Genomic DNA, 14,164 nt, shown 5'->3' with positions numbered 1-14,164 from the left:
TGCCCTGTTACGCAAAATAACCCTTATGATTCACATGTCAAAATTTATTCAAATGAAATGTAATTCCCTTCTCGTTTCATAGAGGATATGGATATCAGAAAGTTTTTCGCGACAGCATCAAGTAGCGCATACCCGACCACTCTCCTGGAGCAATAAAGTTCCCAAAAAGAGGTGGACGATTCAAAGGAGAAGATAGCAGAAAAGGGTGCATGTGCGAGTACTCGGCCTAATTTCCCAGATCATCCTTTTCAACCTCATGATGTCAGTTGTATCCCAGTCCAAATACTGCCAAACCGAAAGTTGAAGTTTCAACAACAGTGGTTCAAAGATTTTCCGTGGCTTCATTTTGATCAGAGCATCGGCGGTGTACTCTGTCACACCTGTACGGACAGGAGCACCAGCCCAAAATAGAGAACAGTACTCCATCAGAAAGGTGGGAGAAACGCCGAGAAAGGTGGGAGGCAGGAGCACCAGCCCAGAGGGGAGAGCAGTACTCCATCAGGCTACGGACAAAAGCTTTGTAAGTGGTCAGGAGCTCAAGAGGGCCGAGGAAGGACGAAGCACGACGGAGGATTCCCAGTCGGCGACTGGCTTTTGAGGCGAGGTTGGAAATGTGACTTTCCCAGGAAAGGTCATGGCAGATAGTGAGACCTAGAAGCTTGAAAGAAAAGACTTCTTCCAGAGGATTGTTGAGAAAGTGGATGGGGGGGTTTTGTAAACGGTCCTTTCGAAGAGACATAGTGAGAGTGTGAGATTTGTCTGGATTGAAAGACATGTTCCACGTGTTGGACCAGTTTGTGATTTTATCCAGATCTGCAGTGAGTGAAGAAGCTGCTGCTTGCCGGTCTGAGGGATGACAGATGGTACGGCAGAGGGTGGAGTCGTCGGCAAAGAGAAATAGAGGATTTTCCAGAGAGTCCGAGAGATCATTGATGAAAACCAGAAAAAGAACAGGGCCCAGAACGCTACCTTGAGGAACTCCAGCCTGCACAGGAAGAGGGGATGAAAGAACTCCATTTAGGGCCACACGTTGACTGCGACAGGAGAGGAAGTCTGCGAGCCATGAGTGGAGATGGCCTTGAATACCATGGGAAGAGAGTTTGGTGAGTAGTGCAGGGTGCCAGACTGTGTCAAAAGCACGTGATATGTCCAGGGATACGGCTCGGATTTCCTGTCTGGCATTGAGGACCTCCATCCATTGATGGGAGAGCAGAAGCAGCATATCCAGGGTTGAGTGACCTGGTCTGAAACCAAATTGATGATTGGAAATCAAGCCATTGGAGAAGAGGAAGGATTTCATATCTGAGGCGATGATGGATTCCATCACCTTGCTGATGATTGGGAGAAGGCTGATTGGTCTGTAGTTATAGGGATCTGTTTTTGCACCTTTTTTATGCAGGGCAGTGATGTTAGCAGATTTCCAAGCAGATGGCAGATGACCCTGGGCAAATGAGAGGGTGAATAGAACAGAGAGAGGGTGAGCAAGAGCAGAAGAGCAGGCTTTGAGGACACGTGGGCTGATGCCGTCTGGACCGGTTGCAGAATCTGATTCAAGGTTTGAAAGCAAGCTTTCCACCTTGTCAGGAGAAAAGGATACAGAGTCCAGGGACAGTTGGGTGCGACTGGGTAAAGTGGGTAGAGATAGTGATGGGTTTAGGACACAAGATTTAGCTGCAAACACCGAGTTTAGACATTCAGCTTTATCACGTGTGGAATCAGCAGTGCGGCCATTTGAGGTAAGGGAGGGATGGAGGGGGAACATACACCAGAAACAGATTTGATTAAACGCCACCAGGATTTTGAGGAGGGAGAGAGGTATGAGAGTTCAGACTTGAGATGAGAAAGATGTTGTTTTCTGGCTCTCCTGAGGGTAGATACACACTTGTTCCGAGCTTTGTGGAAAGAACTGAGATTGCCCTCAGTTGGGTTTGCTTTCCATGAGGCAAAGGCAAGTTGTTTCAGGACAACTGCCTCGCCACAAGCTTCAGTAAACCAAGGGCGGGAGGAAGGGTAAGACAACTGAACACGAGAGGGGATAAATCTGTGCATGAGGGAGAGCAAGTTTCTTTGAAAGAATTCCCAGGATGAGTTGATGTTTGAGAAAGTAGTGATAGGAGACCAGTCTGTAAGTTTGATGGCTGCTCGGAGACCCTGCCAGTCGGCTTGAGTGAAATGCCAGACTCGGCGGCGGTGAGGTGGTTCTCTGATAACAGCCAGAGAGATGTCCACTTTAACAAGGACGTGGTCAGAAGAACCAATTGGAGCGAAGGAAGAGCAGCAGATATTGTCAGGGAAATTTGTCAAAATCAGATCCAGAAGAGATGAGTACCATTGGTTGAGATCCGGGTCGGGAAGTTGACCGATTGAGTCAGTCCCAATGAGTCGCAGAAAGCTTTTGCTGAGGTGCCATGGCAGGTGAGAGAGGTACCCACACCTAGCCAACTGGCGTGATGACAATTGAAGTCACCACATAAGAGGAAGAGAGAGTTTGGATGAGAAGATAGAAGATGGTCCATGTTTTCGGATAGTGAGATGTAGATGGAGTCATCACTGTTCGGTGGACGGTACAGTACACATATAAACATGAGGTGGGAGTGGAGGGGAAGCCGAAGCCAGAGGTATTCCTGGGGGTGTGGGGAGTGAGAGCAGTGCATGGAGAGTGAGGAATAGAGTCTTTGATGAAGAGAGCAACACCTCCACCAGGACGAGGCTCAGGTCTGTCATACCGTAAGAGGGAGTAGCCAGGGAGAGATACTTGGGAGTCAGACACGTCTTGGGAGAGGAAAGTTTCTGTTAGGCAGATAATGTCTGGTTTGTCAGTGGCAACCTGTATGGAAAGATCTGAAAGGTTTGAGCGAAGGCCCCGGATATTTGAGGTCCACACTTTTAATGAAGAGGAAGGGGAGGAGGCTTTGGGTGCAGGAGGTGGAGGGGGAGGGGAGGGTAGGACAAGGGACGAGGGGGCAGGTAAGGAGGGTTGCTGAAGGAGTGTGGGGTATTGCAGAACAGCGAGGGGAGGGGGCCGAATGAGGAGAAAAGGCTCTGGGGAGCTGGGGGAGAGGGGGGGCAAGAGACAAGGAAGAAGGCAGGTGAGGATTTGAGGAGGTGGAGTGAAGAGGTGGAGGTGAGAGGGCAGGGGAGGGAGGCAGGGTGGGGGGTGAGAGGGGGGCAACTTTGAGAAGGAAGAGTGAGGGGGATGAAAGGTGGGAGAAAGGTGAGGGGGGATTTTTGAGAGAGGTGAGAGGGAGGCTTGGAGGAAGAAGAGTGGGATCGTTGCTTTGAGAGTGAGAGTGAGGGGTGAGGGGGTGAGTTGGCACTGAATTTGGAAAAAAAGAATGGTTGATGGAAAGCGAGCATCCATGGCAAACTGTGGTTTTTAAAAGTTTTAGGTCAGAGATGCGATTTAACACAATTCTTGAAGGGTGCAATGAAGGCGAATTCAGAGCATGGAGAGAAGAAGCGCTGTAATAGTTGGATTTTTTAGGCAAGGAATGAAGAGGAGCTCGAAATGAGAGCAGTCTGTTAAAATAGCAGAAGAGTAGTGCATTGTGAAACAGTAAAGAGTACCACATGTGTGAGAGAGGAAGATGAAGCATTATAAGATCGTTTTTGTTGTTAAAAATAATGTATGAGAGAGTTCAACAGATTAGGTCATGGAAGTGTATAAAAAAAAAAAAAAAAATAAATAAAAAAAATAAAAAAAAATAAAAAAAAAAAAAAAAAATAAATAAATAAATAAATAAATAAAAATCGAGGAAGAAGACGAGGAGGAAGTTAAGAGGAAGAAGAAGAAGAAGCAGAATCAGGAGAAGGGGAGAAGGTGACCGTGTTGTTGTTGTTGTTGGGTGTATATATATATATATATATATATATATATATATATATATACATATATATATATATATATATATATAAATATATATTTTTTTTGTTGTTAATATTAATATATGAGAGAGTTCAACAGATTAGGTCATGGAAGTGTAAAAAAAAAAAATCGAGGAAGAAGACGAGGAGGAAGTTAAGAGGAAGAAGAAGAAGCAGAATTGGGAGAAGGTGAGCGTGTTGTTGTAGGTTTTTTTTTTTTTTTTTTTTTTGAGATAAGAAAGAGATGAGTTGGGAGAATGGGGGATGTTTGGAAAGTGGGGAGGATCAAAATTGAAGGTAATGGGGAGGATAGAAAATGAAGGTAATGGGGAGAAAAAACAAACAACAAAAAAAAAACGATCGAACACCGAGTGGAACCGGTAGGCCTCAAGCCTATGCCTAGGCCTCAAGCACAGGTAAGAACGTCGACAAAAATACTCACAAAATAGCACGATTTTTGAAACAAAACCGAACTCGCAACACACAGTAACATGTAGGTGAGAAAATTAAACAGTTAAAACGGGACAAATAACAACCGGAAACTTAGCTTTGAGAAGTCAGCAGGGAGCCCCAAAGGAGACCTCTCGCTGCTCAAAACCGGAACCGGAAGGGGTTCAGATGAAAGCTTGCAGATGATGAAAGCATCAGGTTGCAGATGAAAGCTTTGTATGTTACCAGGAGCTCAGGTGGGCCAAGGAAGGACTTTGAATGATGGAGGATGCCCAGTCAGCGACTGTCTTTGGAGGCCATGTTGGAAATGTGGCTTTCCCAGGAAAGATAATGGCAGATAGAGAGACCCACAAGGTTGCTTCTTCAAGAGGATTGTTGATAAAGTAGATGGGTGAGTTTTCCAGACAGTGCTTTCAGAGGGTGAAGGAGCTCCTTGTGAGCCAATGGCCATCCATATATAGTGCCAAACTATGTCTGCGGATGTCCTCCTGCAGTTGAGTAACTTGTTTTAAGGAGGTTGGTGGCAGGACTTGCATTCTGGCCACCGTAAAACTCTTCACTCGGCAAAATGCAAATTAATCTTAAAACCCACTCCAGTGGAGTACCTTCTGTGCAGCTGCCCTCCACAGGGCAGCTCACAGTATGATGGAATTGGAGAAAAGCCTTTGAGACCTCCACTCTTTGATGATCAGAGGAAAACCACGGGAGAACCTTCCGGAGTCAGATTGTGGTTGTGTGTCCCAGAGTGGTGCTGAGGTGTCATCCACCAGACGGCGGTCTTCTTGGGTTAAACTGAGGCGTTCCCTTCGGGTGGGTGCCTGGCATATCCAATTCCTAAGAGAGGATGATCACCTGTCTCTGTTTTCATCTTAGCTCAAGCATTTGAAAATCGCTATTCTAGCACTCTCTGGAATTCGGAGACCAGATTGCGGCGAGATCATGGTGGGTGGTTACACCGACTATTGGTCTGGTCGCTCTAATGGTTTCCATGCCCAAGGAGTTGCTGTAACTGTGTCCAATGAGCTGACTCCAATGATAATTGAGATAACACCGGTCAACGAGCGTATTATGAGACTCAGGATTCATCCCTCCTTGGTTATCATTTTCCTGGTCTCTGTATATGCTCCGACTGAGGTGAGTGAACTCACCATGAAGGACACATTCGATGCCACGCTCCAGTCTGTGGTTGATCAGTGCCCCAGGCGAAATACTTTTCTCATCTTAGGGGATTTCAATGCATCCACTGAAACTGATTGGGATGGTTATGAGATGTGTGTTGGTCCCCATGGGTCTGGAAATGTGAAGAATAGCACAAAGTTCCTTGACTTTGCAATAAGTCATGGACTCAGGGTGGCCGGTTCATGGTTTCAGCACCCACAAGCTGATCGCTGGACTTGGTATCCCAAGGCTGGCGGTGTGGCAAAGGAGATTGACCATGTGCTCGTTCATGGTCGCTGGAGGATGATCCAGAACTGTAGGGTCAACCAGAGTGCTCAGTTCCTCAATACTGACCACCGGCTTGTTGTAGCAACCCTTAAGTTGCACCTTAAATCCAGGAGAATGGTACCATCCCAGACTAGGCTGGATGTTGGCAAGCTCAAGGATGAGAGGGTAGCTGAGGAGATTGCGAATAGGCTGTGTGGAGATTGGGGGATCCGGGTGCTTTGGGAGATCCTGAAGAGGTGTGGAGTGCCTTCAAGATCACCGTCCGAGATATTGCCGGTAGATGTCTTGGAACTCAATGGATGGCGAAGAAGAACTTTGTCTCTCAAGGGACACTGGATACCATTGCCCAGAGTCGCAGGGCCAGGCTGAATCGCAGAGCTGAGCTGTTCAGGGAGTTGAGGCATAAAACTGCACGTGCACTAAGGGAGGACAAGGAGGCCTATGTGCTAGTAATCTGTGAGGGGGTAGAGCATCACTTGTGGTCAAATTATTCTTGTCCTGCTTACAGGGGAATTCACGCATTGAGTTCATCCAAAACTGTCCCTCGGTGTACTGCAGTTCGAGCAGAGGTTGGTTGGCTCTTGACAGAGGAGTCCGAAGTGAAGGCCCACTGGGCCGATTACCTTGAGCGGTTGTACCAGCCTGATCCACCAGCTGTCAAGTTGGACGTCAGGGGTGTTACAATCCCTGTTTCTGACCCTCCAATCAACTGTGGCCTACCTTCATATGTGGAAATGCAGTCTGCAGTGAACCGGTTGAAATGGCGGAAAGCTCCAGGGATCTGTGGCATCCATGCTCTCAAGGCTGGTGGAAATGCTACACTCATGTCATTGCATGCAATTCTCTGCTCTGCCTGGAACACAGGCATCATCCCAACTGACTGAAAGAGGGGCCTTGTTGTCCCTCTCTGGAAAGGGAATGGTGTTCACCAAGACTGCAACAACTACATAGGGGTGACGCTGCTCTCAGTGCCTGACAAGGTCTTTGCTCCGATAATTATAGATAGGGTTCGCCACCAAGTGCTTGAGCACCAGCATCCAGAGCAGTCAGACTTTACACCAAAGAGGTTAACAATTGACCATATCCTTGCTCTTCAGGTCCTCAACAAACGCAGATGAGAGTTTTGGCAGGGGCTGCTTGCAGCCTATGTTGATCTCTGCAAAGTGTTTGATTCAGTGAAACGGGATGCCCTCTGGAGGATTCTTGGTCTTCGTGGTGTGCCAACAAAATTGATGGAACTGATGTCTGAACTATACTCTGGTACTGAGAGTGCTGTGAGATGTGGTGGTACCATCTCTGACTTATTTCCACTTGTTATAGGAGTTCATCAGGGGGTGTACTGGCCTCCACACTTTTCAGCACTTGTACGGACTGGATTCTTGGGAGGATGTTGGAGAGATCAAGCTGCGGTGCATCCTTTGGGAATGTCAAGATCTCTGACCTTGATTTCGCAGATGATGCGGTCATCTTTCGGAGACTCTAGATATCCTTTTGGGGGCCCTCGAGGTGCTGAATGAGGAGTCAGAGCTGCTGGGATTACGTGTTTCCTGGGTCAAAACTTAGATCCTTGCTTTCAATGACATCTTGGATGCTGTTGTCCTGTTGGTGTCTGTTTGTGGTGAGGATGTTGAGGTTGTGGAGAGATTCACTTCCCTTGGCAGTGATATTCATGTTTCTGCTGGCTGTGAGTCAGAAGTCAATAGATGTCTGGGTCGGGCCTGGGGAGTCATGGATTCACTGGATCATGGGGTGTGGTGCTGTTGGTACCTGTGCGGGAGGATGAAAGTCTGAGTCTTCAGGTCCTTGGTGCTTCCAGTCTTGCTCTCTGGATGTGAGACTAGGACTCTGACCAGTGATCTGAGGTAGAGACTTAATTCCTTTTGGTACCAGGTCTCTTCAGAGAATCCTTTGCTATCGCTGGTTGGACTTTGTGTCGAGTGAGCAGTTGCTGAGAGAGACTCAAATTAGATTTGTTACCTGCATAGTCAGTGAGCATCAGCTGTGGTTTTATGGACATGTGGCGAGGAAGTCTTGTGAGTGGAGGAGGCCAATGGGCCGACCACATGCCTCGTGTTTGCACCAGGTTGATCAGCATCTCAAGGAGATGGGGATGGGCCAAGCATCTGCCTGGGGGATGGCCAGACAGAGGCCCCTGGAGTATCAGCGGAAAGTGGATGTAGCAATGCGCTGCTCCATCGCATGCTCCCATACCTGACCTGACCTGGTTCCACCTACCATTGGTCTGGTCGCGCTGATGGTTACCTTGTACAAGGAGTTGCTGTAGCTGTGTCCAATAAGGTGACTCCAATGATAATTGAGGTAACACCAGTCAACGAGTGCCTTATGAGCCTCAGGATTGGTCACTCATTGGGTGTTGTTTCCCTCGTCTCTGTATAAGCTCCGACTGAGGTGAATGATTCGACTGAGGTCGTCACCGTGAAGGACTCATTCTATGCCACGCTCGAGTCTGTGGTTGACCAGCGCCCCAGGAGAGATACTCTTCTAGTCCTGCGGGATTTCAATGCATCGATTGGAACTAATAGGGATGGTTATGAGACGTGTGTTCGTCCCAATGGGTTTGGAACTGTGCACCAGAATAGCACTAAGTTCCTTGGCTTTGCAAGAAGTCATGGACTGAGGGTGGCTGATTCATGGTTTCAACACCCACAGGTTTATCGATGGACTTGTTATTCCAACGTTGGCGGTGTGGAAAAGGAGATTGACCATGTGCTCATTGATGATCACTGGACGATGACCCAGAGCTGCAGGGTCTCCCGGAGTGCTCAGTTCCTCAATACTGACCACAAGCATGTGGTAGAAACTCTGAAGTTGCAGCTTAAATCCAGCAGAATGGTACCATCCCAGGCTCGGCTAGATGCTGGCAAACTCAAGGATGAGAGGTTAGCTGAGGAGTTTGCGAATAGGCTGAGTGGGGATTTGGGGGGTCTGTGTATTTTTGAATCCTGAAGAGTTGTGGGAGTGCCTTCCAGACCAACATCCTTGATTTTGCCGGTGGATTTCTTGGAACTCACCATCAGGCGAAGAAGAATTTTGTCTCTGAAGGGACAATGGATACCATCGACCAGTTGCTGAGCAGGGTTAATGGCAGAGCTGAGCTGTTCAGGGAGATGAGGCATAAAACTGTACATGCACTGAGGGTGGACAAGGAGTTCGATGTGTGAGGAATCTGTGAGGGGGTAGAGCATCCGCTATGGTCAAGTGATTCTCGTCCTGCTTGCAGGGGAATTTGCGCATTGCGTTCCTCCAAGCCCATTCCTCGGTGCACTGCTATTCGAGCAGAGGGTTGAGGGCTCTTGACAGAGAAGTCCAAAGTGAAGGTCCGTTGGGCCGGTTACTTTGAGCGGTTGTACCAGGCTGATCCACCAGCTGTTGATTTGGATGTCAGGGGTGTTACTATCCCTATTGCTGACCCTTCAATCAACTGTGATCCACCTTTGTTTGTGGAAACACAGGCTGCGGTGAAATTGTTGAAATGGGATGAAGCTCCAGGGATTTGTGGCATCCATGCTGAATTTATCTTTGTGTTTTTTAAAGACTTTGTGTCCAACGAGTGGTTGCTGAGAGAGACTCAAATGAGATTTCTGACCTGCATCTTCCGTGAGCATCATCTGCGGCTGTATGGGCATGTGGCTCATTTTCCTGATGCTGATCCTGTTCAAAAGATTCTCTTAGTGAGGGAGCCTCGTGAGTGGAGGAGGCCAACATGCCGTCCACGTGCCTCGTGGTGGCAGCAGATTGATCAACATCTCAAGAAGATGGGGATGGGCCAGGCATCTGCCTGTGGGATGGCCAGATGGAGTACCGGCAGAAAGTGGATGCAGCGATGTGCTGCTCTGGCGCATACCTGACCTGAGATGACCTTTCAGAGAGACATCGTGAGAGTGTGAGATTTGTCAGGATTGAAAGATATGTTCCACGTGTTGGACCAACTTGTGATTTTATCCAGATCTGCAGAGCATGAAGAGACTGATGCTTGGTGATATGAAGGATGATAGATGGAATGGCAGAAGGTAGAGTCATCAGCAAAGAGATAAAGAGGATTTTTCAGAGTCAGAATGATCATTGATTAAAATGAGAAAAAGCACAGGGCCCACAACACTGTCTTGAGGAACTCCTGGCTGGACAGGAAGAGTTGATGAGAGAATCCCATTTAGGGCCACACGTTGACTGTGACAGGAGAGGACGTCTATGAGCCATGAGTGGAGATTGCCTTGGATACCATAGGTAGAGAGTTTGGTGAGCAGGGTGCGGTGCTGGACTGTATCAAAAGTACGCGATATGTTTAGGAACAGGCCGCAAAAGTTTCTTTTCGATAAAGCAGTAAAAATTTTTTTTCTCTTTCCTCACTCATATCATCGAAAGCCTCACCATCATTCCTACGAATTGCTGGATACATCAAAATGCTTCGAAACAACCGGAGACGCTTGTGTTTTTTGCCTTTATTTAATTTCTCTGCATGCGATAAGCTCTGGAATCTCTTAAGGGACCTGTCACACCTTGACGTTTTCGCCAGCATATGGCAAGTTATCAAATTGTATGTAAAACGCTGGCGTACGCTGAACTATTGATTGTTTTTTTTTTCCAGTTTTGGACGTATTCATAACGAGTTGGACGTACGCATAACGTATTAGTAACGTACACAGAACGTTTCGATAACATATATATATAACTTATATCAACGAATGCTGAGTGTGTTGTCGGCGTTCGCAACCTATGCCCAACGATAGTCTAACTTATGCATAGCGCGGCAGCGTATCGCCGACGATCACGTGGCGTAGCCTATTAATAGGCTGTGGCGCGACGATTCAAATCATAACCGCACTAGACATCGAAGTGTCAAGCCGCTGTCACACCTTGACGTTTTAGCCAGCGTATGCCGACGTATGAAAAATTTCCGAATACGCTGGCACACGTCGAATAAGTTAAGTGTAAGTTTTGTATATGTTAAGAGCACGCTGAAGCATGCTGGCATACGTCGTAGTTCGCCAAGTACGTTGACAAATTTTCAGCATGTTGAAAATTTTTTGACGTACTCGGCATATGACACACGTTCCGCATACGCTGGCCATAAGTTGTAGGCACGTTACGCGATCATTGACACACGTCGACACATGTTACTTGTAAGTTACTCATAAGTCAAAACACGTCGAGGTAATGGTTAGCGTCAGTGTTCCAGACTCCCTGTTTTTATTATTATTATTATTATTATTTTTTTTTTCCTTCAGTATGACGGTGATGTTGACACTTCGATTTCTAGTGCGGTTATGATTTAAATCGTTGAGCGGCAGCCTATTAATAATATTATATTATAACCGCACTAGAAATCGAAGTGTCAACATCACCGTCATACCGAAGGAACCCCCCCCCCCCCAAAAAAAAACCAAGGAGTCTGGAACACTGACGTTAAACATTACATCGACGTGTTTCGACTTATGAGTAACTTACAAGTAACGTGTGTCGACGTGTGTCAACTATCGCATAACGTGCCTCCAACACGTTACTCATCGGTTGGAAATAAGTTTCGGGTACGCTAAACATTACCTCGACGTGTTTTGACCTATGAGTAACTTACAAGTAACGTGTGTCGATGTGTGTCAACGATCGCATAACGTGCCTACAACTTATGGCCAGCGTTATGCGGAACGTTGGAGTCATACGCTGGCATACTTCGAAAAATTTCAAGCATGGAAAATTTTTCTAACAGCTCGGCGTACTACAACGTATACCAGCATACTACGACGTATGCCAGCGTGCTCTTAACGTCTACAAAACTTACCCATACGTATTCGACGTGTGTCAGCGTTTTAGACAAATTTTTCATACGTCGGCATACGCTGGCTAAATCGTCAAGGTGTGACAAGGCCTTAAGCTGAGCCGAATTTCACAATTTAAACAGTGGAATTAACCTTGGAAGCGGTTCAGACTGCTGAAAAAAGTGTTCGTTTGTCTAATTCGCACATTGTTTTATACTCCGGACATCTCCAGACAATGTTTAGAATGCCCAAGCCAGCCATTTCGTTGGAGTGCTTGCTTGAGTGCTTAATAGTGATGGGTGGGTCGATTCCCACGATGGAATCGAAAGGAATCCTGGAATCGACATTGATTCCGAGTAATTTCTACTTCATAAAAAAGAAGCATTTTTTCGTGGAAATTGTTTTTTCCATCCCTGTTGAGTACGTTCCAGTTGCATATGGTCCGGTAATGTGTTAATTTTAAAGGAACACACCCTTGGAGAGTGTTCATTTTAAATGAATGGCAAGGCATTTAGAGTTGCCCAATAAAGCATGCTGCTTGCTTTGCTGACGGATGGGAGGCAATACATCGACTGAACACGTCGCTCTAAAGGTGCAGAAGTGCAGTTTGGAACTATTTTGGGAAGCTTAAAGGAGACAGACTGAAAGTTTGCATGCTCATTTTGTTCAATAGACATTGCTCATCACTGTAATACGTCTGATATTCTTCAACTTTTGAAAACAGAGAGACAGAGACAGAGACGGAGACGGAGACGGAGACAACGAGAACCAGAACCTACGAGAACCAGAACCTATTAGTGATGGTTGAGAATGCAGATTGAAAGAAACCAAATTCTGCAACAGCAACAAGTTTGCTTTTGGAATCAATGATTGAGAGCACTTTTTGCCCCAGGAGGTTGCCTTCCCCTCCCCCTCACCTCACGCTGCCTTTCCTTCCCCTTACATTGCCATCCCTTCCTCCTCCCCTCCTCGATCCCCAAATACTCGCCCCCCCCCTCCTTGCTCCAAAATCTTCTCTCCCCTCCCTCCTCTCTCTTCCCCTCTCTCAATTCCCCTCCCTCTCCCCTCTCACTCCCTCCTCCCTCCTCTTTCTCTCCCCTTCCCTCTCTTTTCCCCTTCTCCCTCCCCCCTCTCTACTCTACTCTCTCTTTCCCCTTCTCTCTCCCTCTCTCCTCTCTTTCTCTCCCGCTTCCCCCTGTTAGTATTCCTGTCAGCAAAGCGACGGGTGGTATTTGGTATTATACACCAAAAAAATAAAACCAATACTCCATCCAGGACAACAATCATCATGGCACTGAATAAATAATTTGTTTTCAAATAGAAAGTGCCAAGTGTTTCCAAAACATCATGCGAATGGTGAATAGTAAATAGTACACAATGTCAAAGGATTTCCTCTCCTGAACATGTTCCATGATCCCTATTCCTTCAGGGAGAGGAAGGTCAACAGGGGAGGGTTGTTGTTTTGAAAGGTTCTCTCTTATCATTGGAACTTTGGTTTTGTTTGAGACCAGGATCCCTGAGAGGCTGTTTGAAAGAATTTTCTGAACCTTCTCATAAATAATGTTAAATTTGAACGATGAAGTCATCCCTTGAGGACCTTGCTGTAGTAATGGTTAATTGGGGTTCACCACTTGATACTGATCATGCTGGTGCCTGTAGGTGAGTGTCTATTTGAACCTTGCTTGTTCGCTCACCTGGAACGTAGTTCCGGGGAGCTTCGAGGATGGTGCTTCGTCCATCCCGCCGTCAGTCTACAAATACTTTCAACTTCTCTGAAACTACACATACGATCTCGATTAAACTTTACCACAACGTTCATCAGGGGGTCTTTTGGGGGTTGCCCCCAAAAATATGTATTTTCTTTCTTCTCAGAGAGTGTACATGCAATTCTGATGAAACTTAACCACAACCTTCATCCCAGTGACCTAACAAAGTTTGTTCATGACATTAAATAAAATCGGGGGATGAGGAGGTCTATGGTGGGAGTGCATGGGGGGTTGCCCCCACAAAGAGATATTTGCTTTCTTCTCATAAACTACACACCCAATTTCGATATAACTTGAACACAACCTTCATCACCCATGATTGCTCCTGTTTACATCAGTATTGAGGTCATTACCTGTACGGGGTATGACACATGACGTGACGTATTTGCTGTTCCCTGGATCTACATTTGTTCCACAGCTCGTCTTCTACAGTGTGATCTAACGTTGGTTTCATGATGAGAGCAACACTGTGGATGTGCCAGGAGGTAGGATCACTTGTATTCGCTCGTACGACCGCTCGTGCTCGATCATGGCTCGGTGTTCCAAATGGAAATGTAACTTAAACGCCACACGACATCCTCTGGTCTAGTGGCTGCTTTCAGTCGTTCAGCTTTGAACCCACCATGAAGGAACCACAGTGTCATGAGGCCAACCTGCTGCAGTTTTCATTTCATATCTAGTTATTTACCATTGAACTACATGTACTAAAAAAAAATGTATGCGTATAATTGCGTAATTGAGAAATAAGAATAATGTAGTTGTACACGTGAGATCTCGTTATGTAGCGTCCGACGTACTTTGAGCCGTCTATAGTCTGGGTTGGATTCACCACCAGACCTTAACCTGCCGTGCTGGTGCTTTTCT

The 14,164-nt window shown here is 46.7% G+C and overlaps 1 protein-coding gene across 5 annotated transcripts in view; it reads left to right on the top strand.

Annotated features, from left to right (window-relative positions):
* HSPA12B (heat shock protein family A (Hsp70) member 12B) overlaps positions 1-14,164 on the top strand; it is a 113,875-nt gene that overhangs the window by 27,263 nt on the left and 72,448 nt on the right. The window contains exon 1 of one of the 5 annotated variants that reach the window (XM_085848011.1): positions 3,949-4,053. The exons of 3 other annotated variants lie outside the window; for them this stretch is intronic. The gene's annotated coding sequence lies outside the window, so the exon portion shown is untranslated. Of the gene's footprint in view, positions 1-3,948; positions 4,054-4,115; positions 4,281-14,164 lie in introns of those variants that run through there. One more of the 5 variants, XM_085848013.1, reaches the window with a different exon arrangement.

This window comes from Eptatretus burgeri, chromosome 12 (genome assembly GCF_056783735.1).
Source record: "Eptatretus burgeri isolate ZD-2024b chromosome 12, Ebu_testis_v1, whole genome shotgun sequence".
Lineage (NCBI taxonomy): Eukaryota > Metazoa > Chordata > Myxini > Myxiniformes > Myxinidae > Eptatretus > Eptatretus burgeri.
This window is presented reverse-complemented; position numbering and strand designations above follow the sequence as displayed.